This window comes from Monodon monoceros, unplaced genomic scaffold (genome assembly GCF_005190385.1).
Source record: "Monodon monoceros isolate NGI ecotype Baffin Bay Population unplaced genomic scaffold, NGI_Narwhal_1 Super_Scaffold_17, whole genome shotgun sequence".
Lineage (NCBI taxonomy): Eukaryota > Metazoa > Chordata > Mammalia > Artiodactyla > Monodontidae > Monodon > Monodon monoceros.
In genome coordinates this window covers 17319775-17332343 of record NW_021703773.1, presented here as the reverse complement: position 1 = coordinate 17332343, position 12569 = coordinate 17319775, and the positions used below count along the sequence as shown (strand labels likewise).

The following is a 12569-nucleotide window of genomic DNA, read 5'->3' as shown; positions in this document are numbered from 1 at the left end:
TTCAGGCAACAGACTATATCATTATCCTTCCCACGAATAACAGAAAGAAAAGGTTCACTGCCAAGGCACAGTCTCATGTTACTTCAGGTTAGCAATTCGAAAATTTACTTTGTGGTAAGGTCTGGTTTTCCCAGGGAGGCAAGATTAAATGCCAGATAAAGGATTCACTACTTGACAATTAGAGAAACTGATGCCTACAAGCTGATAATACCCTAAAGAGGTAACTTGAAACAATTATATCAATTATCTAAACACCATATAATGCATTACCTTTGAGCAGCTGAGAAACAGAGACAGGAGAATAAAGAATGGAAGAAGGAAAAATAAAACCATTTGTATTAAGCAAAATTATTTTGATTACTCATCCTTAGTAGTTTATTTTAAAAAGTTTTTTTCATTAAATCAATACTAATTTTTTAAAGTAAAGAATGACTAAAACATGTATTTAATTTCATGTAGGAGGTTGAGCATTTGGTTATTAGGCCCTACCTGATACTGGCAACTGTACCAACATTTTTTTTTTTTTTTTTTTTTGCAGTACATGGGCCTGGCACTGTTGTGGCCTCTCCCGTTGCGGAGCACAGGCTCCGGACGCGCAGGCTCAGCGGCCATGGCTCACGGGCCCAGCTGCTCCGCGGCATGTGGGATCTTCCCGGACCGGGGCACGAACCCGCGTCCCCTGCGTCGGCAGGCGGACTCTCAACCACTGCGCCACCAGGGAAGCCCCTGTACCAACATTTTTATAAAACATTAAAGAGCAAATGACATTTGAATTTAGATCTTTATATTTTCTGGGCAAGAGTCATATGAGATGTGCATGAGATTCTATTCACATCTATTTTTATTCTAGCTAAAAAGATGTTCATGGAAGTATTACACTTGGCTTTCTCATATGGCTTCAGGCTTATTTAAAAGCTTCTAAGAAGATAAAAGGGGTAACATTTTCTTTGCTTTTTGGGTGGTCAAAAGGTTAAACATCAAATTCTCAGTGTGAGAAAATCCCGAAGTCCTCTAGGTGAAATGTTTTGATGCTTAGTAAATGTGTCTATGTGGAAATACACACAGCTGAAGACCAGTCTATAAGCACTTCCCTGGCTGCAATCAAATTGGAAAAAATAAAAAGTGACCACTTATTTTAAAGTCTCCACTTGTATTGTTATGTGAGCTTACACTATAGGGTTCTTTACAAGTTTACAAAGTACTTTCACATATATCATCTCATTATTTGATAGGATGGTAAGTGAAAGTATCTCTAAGGAGGCAGTAATCACAGTGGTTTAATGTGTATATCTCACCTCTTCTGCCTATTCAAGGGCTCTGCTCCTGCAGTAATCTCCCTTGCCCTTCCTACCTCACTACTTTCCCCTCTTCCGCTGAGTCCTTCCCTTCAGCGCATGCACATTTCTCTTGTCCTGGAAAGCTTCCGCTCCCACTTCTCCACTGAGCCACCATCTCCCTCCCCACCACTTCTCTCCAGCTCTTCACAGCAGGGCTACTGGAAAGCTGCCAGCATTTCCTGTCTCTGGTTTCCTCCACTTCAGCAGGTCTCCCCTCCGCCACTCCACTAACGCTGCTTGTCAAGGTCACTGATGACCTCCGTGTTGCTAAATCCAGAGGTCAATTCTCAGTTTTCATCTTACAAAGTCTGGCCCAGTTGATAACTCTCTTTTCCTTGAAATAATTTTTCGTAATGTCCAAGTCCACCCGGTACTCATTTTCCTCCTATTCCCCTGGCAGTTCCTTCCTGGTACTTCTGTTGGTACTGCCCTAGGGCCAGTCCTAGGGCCAGTCCTCGGACCTCCTCTCTTTTTAAATCTATAATTCCTCCCTTAATCATCTCATCTAGCCTTTACATACTATAAATATACTGACAAATCCAAAATTTCTATCTCCAGCCTTCTGCAATAATATAAATTCCATGAAGGCAGGAATTTTTGTTTAAGTGGTACACTTCTATTTCCCCAGTGCCTAGAAGAGTTTCTGGCTTGTAGCAAGCTCTCAAATACTTGCTAAATAAATTAATGAGTGAATGTGGATGTAAAACTTATTGTAACTGTTAATGATTCCCTTAAAAATTAAAGCATAATATTAAAAAATCAATAATTATCTGGTATTAGCAGTGTAGCTGACCTCAGAAACTGTGGGGTGGGGAAGGCGATACAGTAAAACATGTTCAAGGATGCATCTTTTTAGGAATGGTAAATTTTCTGATACTGATTTATGCCCTCAAGTTTCAGATGTATATATTAATATATATATATATATTTTGTTAAAGTTACATGTAACCACTTGAAGATCAGAAATAGGATGTATAACTTTCAAACCACTAGAGGAAGAGAAATGATAAGGAAAAAAGGACCAATCTAATGTCAGGTGATAAAGGGAAAGAGATAACTCACACTCACATAATATAGCAAAAATGAATGCATACAAGTCCATAATTACAATAAATATGATTGGGTTAGACTCCTTCATTAAAGATGAGCAAGTCTCATATTGTGTTTTTTAAAAAGCTATGAATGTTCCTTATAAGAGTCAAACATTACCCAGAATGTTTGAAAATACATGGAATTAAGAACCAAAAGCATTAAGTAGGACAAAGGAAAATTCACCAAGAAGATATTACACACACAGACAAAACAGCTTAAAATAATAGAATGAAAAAACAGTTAAAAGAATGCGATTTAACTCACAATCATGGCTGAGATATCAACACTTCTCTACTAGAAATGGATAGGTCAAGTGGAAAAACTAAGTAAGAAAAAGTATCTGAGTAACAAAACAAAGAAGGTGCTTATTAACCTTGATTTTAATAAACAGAGAATATATAAACTGACCATTTATTAGTCATCACTAAAACATCAGTAAGATTAAAATGTTAAAGTTATAATACAGGTATAATGAAATATTCATATAGTAGAGTATTATTCAGGAGTGAAAATAAATTAACTAGAAGTCATGTGTCAAATTGGATAAATTTCTTTTTTTTTTATTAAAAAAAAATATGGAACGCTTCACGAATTTGTGTGTCATCCTTGTGCAGGGACCATGCTAATCTTCTCTGTATCGTTCCAATTTTAGTATATGTGCTGCCGAAGCAAGCACCAAAATGGATAAATTTCTTAAACATTATCTTAAAAATACAAATTATAAAAAGATAGGTACTGTTTATGTAAAATTTTTTAAATTGCAAAATAAGTGTATATTATTCAGAGATACATCCATTTGTAATAAAACTATGAAAACTTACATGGGAATGATAAAAATCAAACTTGGAACAGTGGTTACCTCTTTGGGGAAGAGAGGATTATGATGGGGGAAGGTATATATGTTGATAGTTTATTTTTTAAGCTGGTAGTACATACATAGTTATGCATTATAGTATTATTGTCTATTGTCTTTTTAAAAGTTGGATATATTTCATTTTAAAAAACAAACTCATTCAAGGCTTATTCCCTGCTGCATATGGAAAAATGCTAAAATTTAACAGCAAAAGACTGACAGAAAAAAGGCCACTTCGGAAAATTTAAGATACACCATTAAGTAAACAATTATTGGATTAAAAAAGAAATAAAAACGGGGATTACAAGCCTTTTGAAAATAAATGACACTTAGGAACTTACAAATAGCCACCTGTATAATTTGGTCAAAGTCATTACTGACACAGGAAAATTCATATCCTTACATGTATTTACTAAAGAACAATTAAGAATTTAAAATAAATGAACTATGTATTCAACTCAAGAAGTGAAAAAAGAGGATAAGATAAATTTGACAAAAACAGAAGGAAACAGACAATAAAGATAAAAGCAGAAATAAATAACAACCCCCCCAATAAAACAGTAAACACAAAATAGGGGTATGAAAAGACTTAATAAAATAGACAAACCTCTATCAAGTCTGATTTTGAAAAAGAACTGAAAATGAAAGAGACAACATTAAACATAAATTATGGCATATCCATAGTTTGGAAGAGCATCCAAATATAAGATCAGAATAAAGAGACCTATAATAAATATATTAATATCTCAGATAAATATCAGTATAAAAGGCAAGAACAATATGTACAGTATGGTCACATTTGTGTTAAAAAGGAAATGATATATGTGTTTAAGTTTACAGGCCTGTAAAATATATTTTAAAAAGGACTGAGGTGAGAAAAATATTTGTGACCTATAAAGTAGGAACAGGATTTAATATTGTGACATATCCTAGAAATCAGTCAATAAAAAAATAAAAGTTGGCAAAGGATATTAATGGGCAATTCCTAGGAAACTATAAACAAACAAAAAATTCTCTACCTCACTAGTAACCATAGAAATGGAAATTATAATAATCATAATAAATCATTTTTCACACTCAAATTGGGAAAACAATTAAACTTAACAATATTAAGTGAAGGGGAACATTGGAAGCCCATTTCTTATTGCTGGTAAAAGTATATCTTAGTGTAACCATTTTGAAGAACAATTTGACAGTGCCTATTAAAATATAATAGCTATGGACCCAGCAATTTAACATTTGCATCTACAAAGAACCCTGGATATTCACTGCAGCACTGCTTCTAACAGTGAAAAAAATAGAAACAATCAAAATTCCCATCAGCAGGACAATGGTTAAATAAATTATGGCACATCAATGGAGTAGTCTGTGACCATTAAAAAGTTCATTCTTCAAAGAAACATACACATATATATGTGTACATATCAACACATACACATACATACACACATATATGCATAGACAGAAAAAGTTGTGGAATGGCGTATTATTTTTTAAAAAAGCAAACAGAACATATATTAACTCATTTTTACAAAAGGGTTAGCTTAGTCTAGAGGCTAGAGAGGACTTCATCAGGACCACACAGACAGCAAATGAGTCTGGGACCAGAACTCAGGTGTTAGGACACCCAGCCCAGTGTTCTTTCACGTTACACAACTTGTTACACTGAAATGAAAGTGCGTGGATTTTACAATCCTTCAGGCCTAGGTTCAAATGCCAGCTTCAACACTTCCTAATTAGGTACACTTGGAAAAAGAGATTTCTGAACTTTAGCATTTTCACTGTAAAATGGACAAATAAATACTAACTCCATGAACTGTAAACATTAAATGAAAACTAAATGAGCACACTTCCTTCTCCCCTGGTCAACAGAATCAGTTTATGAAGAGTATCCTCTCTATTAATCAGTCGTTGGCACCTCAGCTCCACACAGAGAATGTGGCAGCTCAGTACCTCTGTGTCACTATAAATTGGGAGTTCTCTAAATACATCCATGGTGACAAAACTATTCCAGTTGCCTGGCATTTCCTTGTGGCTCTCATCTGCCTCACACGCTATTCCCTTTCTCTCAATCTTCCTGGCTCAGCTCCAAACTCCTAGATTATACAGTTGGTGGTATTCTATTTATTTCTTGAGAGTGATGGCTGACCCGTAATGACAAAACCTCTAGCTATGCACCGAGCCACTGTCTTCTAGGCCTGGCTACATAATCACTCCAAAATAGTTTTTCTAGATTACAACTGAAAGAAACAAACACAACATACCATTAATAGTTTGGACTATTTTTCCCTAAATGAATCACCGTGAACTTACCTGCTGCTAAAACAAAGTATCATAGACTGGATGGCTTAAGTGACAGAATTTATTTTGTCACTGTTCTGGAAACTAGATGTTCAAGATCAAGGTGCCAGCATGGTCACGGTGTGAGCTCTCTTTCTGGGTTGTAGATTGCCACATTCTTTCTATGTCCCCACATGGCCTTTCCTCAGTGTGTGGGCACAGAAAGAAAGAGAGGGCAAGCTGTCTGGCATCTCTTCTTGTAAGGACACTAATCCTATCAGATCAGGATCCCACTCTTATGACCTCATTTAACCTTAATTACTTCCTTGGAGGCCCAATTTCCTAATACAGCCACTCTGGGGGGTAGGGCTCCAGCATATGAATTTTGGGGAGACACAAAACATTCATTCCAGAACACCAGCCACAGAGCAACCCATCTGCCCTTTTTCTCTACTCACTTATATAGGCCTTAAAAATGTTCTTGTAGGTCATCCCCATCAAGTTGGCAATTTACTCTCTGGAAGAACTTGAATATTTGGAGATTTAACCACGTCCCCTCTCTTTTGGATCATTTATAAACAACCAAACAAAAAACATTAAATAAGATCAGTGTCAGTCTCCTTGACCTACCTATACCCCAGTGGGGGGGCTTCCTGCTTGCTAGTTCCAACTTGAGAGTCCCCACCCGCCAACTAGCCTTGGCCTGCTGCATCCCAGCTTGGGGGGCGGGGGGCGGGGGCGGTGTCTCCTGCAGGCCAGTTCCGGTCCATGGTTCCCTGTCTGCCAGCATTGGTCCAATGGCACCCCAGCAGGAGGCTTCCAGGTTGCCAGTCCCAGCTTCTGGTTCTCTATCCGCCAGCCTCAGCCCAGCAACTTGGAAAAGCTCTAGAGGTGAACACACCTCTTCCAACGAGGCCTGAATCCCAACCTAGGGAGGCCGCTGCCTTCCAACTTTGTTCCTTCCTTGGGTACTCTCCCTCAGCCCTAGGGTATTCCTTTTAATTTTGATTCCTTCTTAGTAGCTAATCCCCTGTAAATAGTTAATAATTCTTTATATTAAACCTTAACTACTTCTGTTTCTGACTGGCCCCTGACTGATACAGGAGAGCCTGAAGATGAGTATCATGGGGCGTCCCAGTGCTGCCTCAGGAACAAGCAGAAGAGAGGCACGCCGGAGCCAGAGCCAGAAGCCTCCTCTGCCTGCAGTGTCTCTGTCACAATCTCCTGGCAAAGAAGAAGTGTTTGCAATTTCCAGCAGCAGCATCACAAGCAGGGCAAGGAAAGGTAGATCTGGAGCTGAGGCGATAATCTGACAAGTGGCACAGTAACTCTGCTGCTATGCATACACAAAGTCCCTATTTAGCCACACACAAAATAGCTAACACCTACAAGAACTTCCGATGTGCCTGGCCATTTTAACCCCTCTTAATAATCCTATAATGTAGGTACTATTACTATCCCTACTTTACAAATGAGGAAAATGAAGCATGTAAAATTATTTAGTTTTGGCAAGGTTCCTCAGTGAAAGAGCGGAGATTCAAATCTAGGTATTCTGACTCTGCAGACCACACTCTTAACCATAACTCTGCTAACAACTGTTTCTATTGCTAAGATCGCTAAGTTTGAAAAAATGAAGAGAAACTCTATTGAAAGCCTATGTTCTTCAACACTGCTATTAAAAAAGACAGCATACTTAGTAAGTTTTAAATCTCTGAAAGACTAGAAACAAATATTTCCAAATGGTAACAATTATTAATTCTGAGTGGTATATATGATTCTCTGTATCTTTTAATTTTGGCAAAAATAATTCTAAAAAGAGAGTACAATAGAAGCACTAACAAAAGGCATAAAATTTTTAAAGTAATGAATCAATTTTTCACTTGTAGAAATTAATATTGAAAAGGATAAACAAGTTTTAAAAATCATGGAATATTACTGAGTTTCGGCAGTTTATTCCCATCACACTGGCATTAAATTTTCTGGAAGAACTTACATGTCGCTTGAACTTAACAGAAATGCAAGCCAAAAAGGCATTATCTGGGACAAAGTTTATAAAACTAATGTCTTAATTTATAAAATAGATTTAAAAACTAAGTTTGGAGAGGATTAAGGGATGGGAACAAAATTAAAGCAACTACTAATAATAACTCAATAAAGTATTAGAAAGAGTAAAGTGATTTTGAGATTAAAAGACTATATAGCTGAAGTAGACCTTAGAGATTCACATCAGTCATCCCTACTTATGACATTTCATAGAAGAATGATGTCCCTGCAAGGAGAAATGACTTAGTGATCATTATAGAGACAGAAAGTGGCAGAGTCCTAAAACTCAACCCCTGTACACACCATAGCTCATTTGAGAAATATTTTTAAAGGCATAATTAATATGTAGTCTTTAAATTAGCTGTAAGGTTTTTTTTAATTAATTTATTTATTTATTTATTTATTTATTTGAGGTACGCGGGCCTCTCACTGTTGTGGCCTCTCCTGTTGCGGAGCACAGGCTCCGGACGCGCAGGCTCAGCGGCCATGGCTCATGGGCCCAGCCGCTCCGCAGCATGTGGGATCTTCCCGGACCGGGGAACGAACCCATGTCCCCTGCATCAGCAGGCGGACTCTCAACCATTGCGCCACCAGGGAAGCCCTATAGTCACTATTTTTAATCTTATCAATCTAATTAAGAAACAATGTTTCACTGTAGTTATACTTCCCTATTGTTAGTGATGCTGAGCATCTTTTCATGTGTTTACTGGTCTTTTGAATATCTTTCTCTTGAACTGCCTGTTCAAACCCTTTGTCCATTTTTCTATTGTGTTGTTGTTTTTCTTACTAATTTGCAGATCATTACTATAAATTCTGGATGATTATTCCTTGCGAGTGCTATGTATTCTAAGTATCTTCTTCCATTCCAAGATTTCTTTGTATTTTAGTAGATATTTTTGTCTTAATGAAGTGAAAGGTAGCAGTATTTTCCGTTGTGCTTTTTGCCTTGTTTTGAAAATTCTCCTCCTCCTAGGATCAAAATTTTATTTTCACATATATTCTTCTAAATATCATAAAGTTTTACTTATCACATTTAGGACTCTATTCCACCTGGATTATTACGGCATGGGGTAGGCATCTAATTTTATTTTTGTTTCCCACATAGAACACTTAAACTCCAATCAAGCCCTATTGTCTTGCATATCACTGTTGTCCAATATTTGAGATCCACCTTGGTTTAACTCCTTTCAAAATGATAATAATTATCATCATAATATGTAGTCAATGTTTAAGACTTACCCCATTTTTACCAATTTCTTTATTCACCGTTACTTCTTGAATTTCACCTTTTTTTCATGTTCATTTCTTCCTAATATTCACTCTTTAATAGGTCCTTCAATGATGATCAGAGACTGGTAAACTCTCTCAGTTTTAAGAAATGATTTTATTTTATCCTCATTCCTAAACAATAATTTACCTAGGTAAAATAATCTAAGTTAGTAATTATTTTCTCTTAGCTCTTTGAAGACATTGTCTACTATCTTCTAGCTTCCATCCGTTGTCACAGATTAGTCTTCAACAGTCCAACTGCCATTCCTTTGTAGGAAACTGGCCCTGTTTTCCCTTTATCTTTGATTTTACAGTTTCACTATAATGTGACTAAATATAGATTTATTTTTATTTATCCTGCTCAGGACTGTTTATGCTTCCTGAACCTTAGGATTAATGTTTTTGTTCCTTTCTGAGAACTGCTCAGGTATCTTCTCTTAGAATACTCCCTCTCATTCTCTCTTTTCTCCTAGTCTGTAACCCCTAATTGATGAATTTTAGACCCTTTCAGTCTATTTTGCATGTCTCTTAGACACTCCTTAGTATTTGCCATTTCTTTAAAAGTGTGTTACATTCTCTGTAGTTCCTCCAAATTATCTTCCAGATTACTAACTGCCTCTTTCAGTTACATTTTATATGCTGCCTAATCTATCCAACCTCAAAGACTATACTTTACATTCTAGAAGTTCTATTTGATTCTTTATTATTAATCTACCTACTCTTTTTCATACTGATTTTTCATTATGTCTTTAATCATTTTGAAAATAATTTATAGACTCAACCAAATTATACTATTATTAAATTGTCAGGAGTCTAATCACTCAATTTGCTGACTCTTTCATAGAACTTAATATACTTTGTACTTTGGATTATGAGCTTACCCTCTTGGAGACCTTCTCTGTAGGAAGTCCATGTGGCCAGTGTTCAGGGCATTTCCCTCCAAAGAAGTTTTGCGTTTCTTTCTGCCAGCTACAACAGCTTTTTCTCAGCATGGGTAATAGAAGTTCTAACTCTAAACCCATTTGAGGGAGTGTGGGACCATTTTTATACATTCTCAGGAGAGTCCTTTTTTTTTTTTTTTTTTTTTTTTTGCGGTACGCGGGCCTCTCACTGTTGTGGCCTCTCCCGTTGCGGAGCACAGGCTCCGGACGCGCAGGCTCAGCGGCCATGGCTCACGGGCCCAGCTGCTCCGCGGCATGTGGGATCTTCCCGGACCGGGGCACGAACCCGTGTCCCCTGCATCTGCAGGTGGACTCTTAATCACTGCACCACCAGGGAAGCCCAGGATAGTCCTTTTTTCCACTTAGAGCCCATACAGACATCGTCAGGCCCCCCTGCCATCAACTTGTACTGGCAGGCCCAGGGATGGTTTTCTTCTAGCCCATTCTGTTGATGAGGGCTCTGGCTTTAGGGAGGTGGTGCCTCAGTTCCAACTTCCCAAGGTCTTGTCCCCACATAGGCATTAAAATCCACATCCCTAGCATTCCATGAATAATGACTCATCGCTCCCCACTTAAGCCACAGGTCACACTGCTCTAGTTATTAGTTTCCTCTTTATTCCTGCAGCAGGCAATTTCCTTTAATTACATGGCATGGCATGTAAAAAGATGTTTCAAATATTTTTAGGACAGATTATGCGGCATGCTGTATGGATAAAACCAGAAGCCTAAACCATTTATTTTATTAAATGAGCATCCCATAATTTATTTACAAGCATTTTCATTTCACTTAAAAGCCATTCTCCCAACACAATATACTTCACAACTAACAAAGACCGACATATACCTATTGCTCATTCTCTCGTTTTTCCTTAGAAAGAGAACTCTGATGTTTAGTTAGGCCCAATAGCACACAGAATAAGGTCACATTCTTCAAGCTTTGCTGCAATTAGATAGGGCCGTTTGACTAAGTTTGGGCCAGTAAATGTAAATAAAAGTGTTTTTTGAGACTTCCTGAAAAGCCAGCTTAAAGGTTGCGTACTCAGCTATACAGGGCACAGGTGAGTAAAGGCAAAGTCATCATTTTGACTTATTTCTCCTGACCCCAAGCCAACTGCTCCTCATTGCACTTTGCTTTTACTTATTTCAGCCTGTGTTATTTCCATAATCACTTTCATCCCTGAGTTTAAAGCTGCTGTAGAGGGCAATCATAAGCCGCAATGGGCAGAGATCACTGTAGAGGGAGGACATGAGGGAAAGGCAAGGGAGGAAGATCTGTATTTTCCCACGCAGAAGCTAAACACTGTGTGAAGATCAAATTGCTTTGGACTAGGACGTGGTGCTGTGAGTGAATCAGTAGTCACACCACAGCGTCTCCACCACTTTTTCTAAGTTAGGTAACTGACCCATCTGTTCCCCAGTACCTTGTTTTTCCAAAGGAATTAAACTTCCCAGGGAGCCACTGTACTCGCCTACAATTAAGAAAGCACAGCGGCAGACACTGGAATTATATAGTACATTTAAGAATGCCACTTTCTCTGTAAGATTCTAAGAGAATCGGAGTAAAGTCCTGAATAAAACATATCACCAAAATATAGAAAGGACATGTTTCTAGAACTTCTCTATCAGCCTTTAATCAAACAATACACGCCTACAACCTAACTTCTGCCCTTATAAACCTGACACTTTGATAATCCCACTCTGGTTCACTTTTCCATATCCTCCCAGTTTTCACTATGCTACTGAAGATCAATGTTCAACCTCATCTATGGCTTTAGCCACGTTCCAAATTCTGTTAGATGAGGGGTGTGGGTAGAAGACCAAAGACACCAAGTGCTATTCTCCTATAATTTGCCAGCAAATGGCAGGAATCTTGAGAAGTTTGCCTCCTTGCCTACAGTTTTATAAAAAATTTTAAATAACTACTATAATGATTCAGGATAAGTTTTAGATTTAATTATTTGGTGATGTATACATGTAATATTTTTGATAATTAAATACTTAGTTCACAATAGCACTTTTGTACTTTTGAGTAATAAAATTTAGAATATTAGATCAAAGTATGAAATACAGACTTTTAACGTTGCTCCCCAAATAGGATGTCTTGACTTTGATTAAGTCTGTGTTATAAAAGACTTGAATCAACACTCCTACCTGACCTTTTACGGTGATCAGGTAATCACCGGGGCTAGCAGATCAGAGGAGAGCATGACAGGCATATGTGATAGCACAGCTGCACAGTACTAGACCAAAGGGTTACGAAGACTGTATTCTTTACTAGGAGGACATAAAATCATGATGTGATACATTTATTTGGATAGCAAGCAGTCTGGAGGAAGCCACATGACAACAAAGATCAAATGCAGAAAGGAGGTAAAGTTCAAGTCACACTGATCTCCTATCACCACAAACCCTAGTCCAAAAGCTTTCTATTACTGTCCTTAGGACTCCATCATTGAGCTTGATGACAGTAATGTCTCAAAAGCTTTCTTAATCTCCTGGGGACAAGAGTGAATGTGCTTGTATGTATATGGAGAATTACAAACCACATTCCACCTTAGATCAGTAAGAATAAAGTTAAAGTGGTGGGAAGAAGTTTAGATGATCCTATCTGAATAGAACCAATTTCAACAGGTTGGAGCTAGCTTAAATTGGACCTAACCTATAAGAGCCCTTCTGACCGGATGTGAGGCTGGTTAGGAAGTGTTCACTCTGAATTGCTGCAAGCAATTTGAACAGTCCATTATATTCCTTCCA

At 37.7% G+C, this 12569-nt stretch overlaps 1 protein-coding gene and 1 non-coding gene across 10 annotated transcripts in view; both read right to left on the bottom strand.

The window, feature by feature from the left end:
* The window catches only part of MICU3 (mitochondrial calcium uptake family member 3), a 114704-nt gene that overhangs the window by 94789 nt on the left and 7346 nt on the right, over positions 1–12569 (bottom strand). The gene's annotated exons all lie outside the window — the stretch shown is intronic.
* On the bottom strand, positions 2999–3105 carry LOC114897727. Its single transcript, XR_003794252.1, has one exon. It is a non-coding gene; the product is annotated as a U6 spliceosomal RNA (small nuclear RNA).